This window comes from Astatotilapia calliptera, chromosome 5, assembly GCF_964374335.1.
Source record: "Astatotilapia calliptera chromosome 5, fAstCal68.1, whole genome shotgun sequence".
Lineage (NCBI taxonomy): Eukaryota > Metazoa > Chordata > Actinopteri > Cichliformes > Cichlidae > Astatotilapia > Astatotilapia calliptera.
Window position 1 is genome coordinate 14,092,398 of NC_137426.1, and position 5,294 is coordinate 14,097,691.

At 37.7% G+C, this 5,294-nt stretch overlaps 1 long non-coding RNA gene across 1 annotated transcript; it reads right to left on the bottom strand.

The window, feature by feature from the left end:
• Positions 1-2,772: 2,772 nt before the first annotated feature.
• Positions 2,773-3,567, bottom strand: LOC145428674 (uncharacterized). The gene is made up of 2 exons (XR_013908989.1): positions 3,509-3,567; positions 2,773-3,074 (listed from the first exon to the last, which is right to left on the bottom strand). It is a non-coding gene; the product is annotated as an uncharacterized LOC145428674 (long non-coding RNA).
• Positions 3,568-5,294: the final 1,727 nt, after the last annotated feature.

Consider the following 5,294-nt stretch of genomic DNA (forward strand, 5'->3'; position numbering starts at 1 on the left):
ATGTTCAGTGTTATAGATTTTCAAACTGTTTATAGCATGTCACTTTTCACATTGTTGATTTTTATAAACTACTATGGTATATGAATTTGGTTATTGGTCAACTAGGTATTGATAAAGAATTAAGTGCAGGAAAGTGTGTAAGTTAACATGTTGACTCATATGAATAACTCACCCCAATCCCACTATACAGTAATGAAAATGTCATGATATTGTTAAATAAAATTTAAAAAATTGATCATTTCCTGATTTCTGCTTTCTAAGCATTGCTTAAGACAAAGATGCTACATGGTGATATTAAAAGAGCACCAGTCAAATATCCAGTGGGGCCAAACAATCTATAAAATGTGCTGTAAATATAAAACGTGCTGTTCATTTCTACAACATATCTACAAATCCCTTCTGTACCATTGTATAGACTATCATTTATGTACTGTGCTTTCATTTTAGTACTATATCCTGACCACCGTAATAGTATGCATCTGTGCACCTTCCCTTCCCTGAATTAACAGTGTTTCTCCTGTGAGTTGTATAAGTGGATATTTGGTTTAAGACAAGTTAAACATTATATCTGTTTCTATAGTTTGTGAAGTTATTATAACATAGTGCTTATTCTGCAACACTTGGTTCAAGATGATGGCATACCAATGCTTAGACTTAGACAAAGCAAAATGAAGTCATTGCATTTGCTCCCAAAATCTCAGAAATATACTTTAATAGGCATTGAACTGGCCTCCAGCACCATTGTGAGGAACCTTGGAGTCAGTGTGTTGATCAGGATACGTCCTTTAACTCACACATTAAACAGTTATCTTAGATTTAGTCTTCGATGTATTGTTAAAATAATTAGTATGTCGTTACTGACAAATGATACTGTCTACAGTACTCAAAGGAGCTTGCAAAGAAAAGAACCTTAGAACTGAAGAAGCTTCTCGGATGAGAGGTGAAACGTCTTCATGTAACTTAAAGAAGTCCAGACGGTTTTCTTTGCAAGCTCCTTTGACTACGATGACCTGGATGACTGAGAACCTTCACAGACATATGTCTACAGTACTGTCATTTTTTGTTGTTCTCTTTGGAAAACCTTCAGTAGATCCAAAAAACAGAGAGCACTAACAAGAACCAGAAAGACATGAACATTTCCCCTTTATTAACTGCTCCTCAGTGGCTCCCTGTCAAATCCAGAATTGAGCTGAAAATCATTTTCCATACATATAGTTCTGGTTTCTATAAGCACAATGGGAGATGGAGCTTTTAGTTTTCAGGCCCGTCTCCTGTTAAACCAGCTCCTATTCTGAGTTTGAGTTCCTGTTGTCAAAACTGTCACATCCATAATCAGATATGTGCTCTGACTGCAGGTCTTCCCATGAAGCCCTTAACACTTCTTCTCAATTCCCTCTTTGTCTCACCCCATGCATTTACCCAAGACTTTTTGCGTGCACCTCTTATTTCTGCTCTCGTAGTTTGGATTTTGACTTGGATGTTGTTCATAGTCTTTCAAGCTCCAACCAGTCACAACAGATGGCTGCCTCTGTCTGAGCCTGGGTATGCTGGTGATCTCTTCCTGTTTAAAAGGAGTTTTTTCTCCCCACCTTTGCCAGGTTTTTGCTCATAGAGGATCATGTAGTCAGTAGGGTTCTGATACTAATATTGTGTGGTATAAACTTACAATATAACACATTTGCAGTGACTGCTGTTGAGAACTGGTGTTATTTAATTAAAACCAAAGTATTATTATTTTTTGCTGGTTTGCTTAATTCTCTGATGAGAAAAAAAAAAAACCCAAGTGAAACATATCTCAGACTGCTTTGTCTGAGTTTCACTTCATGATATCCTAACAAGCTGTTTTATATTTAAACTTGAGGAATTAGGAGTCAGTCCTGACTCTTAATATCCCTCTTTTTCATTTTATTTATTTTTTTTCTTTTGTTAAGGAGGAACTGAAGGCAACAGACAGCTGTCTAATGAGTCAGTCTACCATCAACTATTCTGAGGAGGAACTTCGGGTTTTTCCAAAACATACATGTTTCAAACAATAATAATCATAATTACGAAGTTCTACATTCAGTGCTCTTTAAATAGCATGGATTCAGTCTGCACATGTCTGGCTGGCTGTGGTCAGACTGCTGACAAAACTGTTATTGTTAAATCAGTTACACACCCTCTGTTACACACTGGGATGTTTCCAGGTCACATTTCAGCTTTTTGAGAAATATTAGTGTAAGCAGCCAAAACAGAGTTTTGTACTTCGAAACAGGATTAAGGGCTTGGAGGGGTTACTTCAGGTTTAACACTGGGTTTTCTCACTTAACAAATGGATTTGGTGCTTACCAGAGTAGACTGTACACTACAAGGGCAACTTCTGCTGCAAAACTAACCTGCTCCAGAGTAGGTGATGTACAGGATGTGTGAGATTCATTTTGTAATTGAGAAATTAAATCAACTTTTAAATGTAAGACTTTCTGATAGGTCAGAAGGAGACTGAGAGGTGACAATCAGTGATGTCAACTGGCAGCAAAATAATTAAGAGGACTAGCATGAGGATAAGTGTTTCAAAAGGAAATACATTTCTCTGGTAATACTTTAAACATGAAATATTCACACTTTCACATTTGTGTGAAACAACACAAATAATAAGCGGGTAATACTTGAAAAACCCAAGGTCAGCATACTGTCTTACTGTAGAGAGTCTTCAGCCTCCACTAAATCCTCCTGTGGATCCTGTGGTGTTGAGAAGTGTTAGGAGAGAGAAAAGGCAGAAAATGTTGGACACACCTGTGTAGGCACCTGTAAATGCATTATCTCATAATGCATTTACAGGGTTTTTTTATTGTTCAACTTAAATTATGGAAATTATTAGTTGTTGTTGTTGTTGTTAAACAAAACGTGATGAGTAGAGGTGGGCAGATCAATCCAAATATCGATTGTATCGATACCAACACTGGTATCAGTATCGGATCAATACTACCGCAAGTGAATCGATACTTTGTTTCTATCCTCAAAGTCCAGTATGTATCCCACTGTCCATCATTCTCTTTTGCAATTCCACGATGACAGGTCGCCAGTCTGTGGCAGGTCTAACACAGAGAGACAGCCAGTCAGTTTCACTCACATTCACATCTACAGACAATTTCGAATCCCCAATTAACCTAACCCCACTGTATCCCACTGAACTGTGTTTAATACATTTTTATCTTTTTTTTTAAAATGAAGAAATATCATCACGTTAATTCTTTATAGCCTATGGCAGATTTAAATGACAGAATACATCAAGACAGACTCCTCTCCTCTACACAAGCTCCCTTAGGTTAAAAGTATCGGTATCGGTATCGGCAATACTGTTCTTAATTTACTTGGTATCAGATCTATACCAAAATTTGCAGCATCTCCCAGCACTAGTGACAAGTGTCATTAGTGACTATGAATTTGTGCAATCATTATATTCTACTATAGTAATACATGGTCAGTATGATAGCACACATTCAGAGTTGGTTGCGTATTTTAAACTTACATGGTTTCAGTCTCATTTGAGTCCATCTCCCGTCTGCTTTGGCCATCAGCTGACCTGTGACATAATACAGAGGCTAACATTCAACAGAAAAGCCCAAAAACATTCTTTTATAGACTTTTTCAGATATTCTCTCTGACTCTATATTTATAGCCATATATCACAAAAAAATAGCTATTTCTCTGATTGTTGTTAATTTAGTCATTTTATCATACTAGCTAACACTCAGAGTGGATAACATTGCTTAAACAGGCCAGACAACTACTAATATTAAGCTAATATTCCATTCAGTCAACCCAGCAAAAAGTCAGATTTTGAGGCCCTTTCTTGTAATTTCACAATTTTGGATGAAATGACATTAGGATAAAACACTTTACAATTAATTAGTTGTTCTTTGTTAATACTTTGGGTTTGTTATACTAACGTGGCATCAGTAAACATGTCCAAAATCAAGCGTGTGCTGATAGCATACAGCATACAGTCTTATGGCAACTCTAAAGCCATGTTAGGCCTTAAATAGTAATATAATTCAACAGGACATCCCTAGCTCTACACTTTTATAGCTGACATTTTGCTATCTTTCCAGTCCTACTGACCACAGTGTCTAAAGCTCACCAACTTTAATCCAGTATTATTCCTTTGCACTGTGAAACCTCTTTGGATTTTCTGCGCAAACGTGCACTGGGAAAGAGCATGCACTGGGAGACCACAAGTTGATTTATTGAGTTGATAAGGTAATGTAAGAAAAACCAAATAAGGAAATGATATCCTGGCTATACTGAGCTTCCCTCACAGCACAGGCACCAAGACAAGTGGGATATGAAATTACCACTTGTCTTGAAGGTGGGGGTGTAGGTTTCCTGTTGGTGCTACTTGAAAGTGATGAGCACAGCTCTAAAGTACTCAGTAAATGACGTATTGTACTCCTAGGACAATCATCTTTTCATTACAACATTCTGTTATGAATTGCACCTGAAACCGTATTGTGCGCCACTTTATATCATGCACCGTCTTCCCAAAATTGTTAAAATGCTAATGCATCAGGGTCCCTCCCTGTTTTTCCGACATTCCCTGCCTTTCTGGATTCCCTCAGTCCGCCCACCTCCTCCAAACAGGAGGTGAATCAGTTAATGTGATTCACCACACCTGATCTCCATTACCTCATCACAATCCTCGCTGGTTTATTTGTTTTTGTTTTTTACATTTCCAAACACGTGTTTGTTAAAAACACTCCACTGCATCTGGACTGCATTTGTGGATGGATTTGTGTCTTTTGTCTTTGTTCAGCTGACTGAAATGAATCACCAGTGAGCTTCCCTCAATGGTGACTTATAAAGGACCATGTTCATCTGTGAGTCACTGTGCTTTATTTACTCATTAAAAGCCTATTTAAAAAGTCAGTATGAGAGCAATTACCTTTGTGCACATTGTATAGGCTAATCCATTACAATGAGACACAACAGCTACAGAGCTTTAAACTGAATTAAGTGATTCAAATCAGCAAAATGTTCCCACCACAGCTCAGACTACAGACTGGGATATTCAAATGAAAAAGCTGAAGGTCACAGTATGATGAAGCCAGCAGAACTACAGAATCTGCTGAACTCAAAGATGCTGCACTGGGAGGTGTGGTCTTTTATACTCATCAGAAAATGTGAAACCTTATAAGCAGGGTTTGTACCCTTTAAACTGTGCGTGGCAGGCCACCTCACTGAACTGCTGTGGCTCAAACGTGTGGTATCCACAGACAGTCCTGATTCTGATCTAATAACATACATGGTTAAATAAC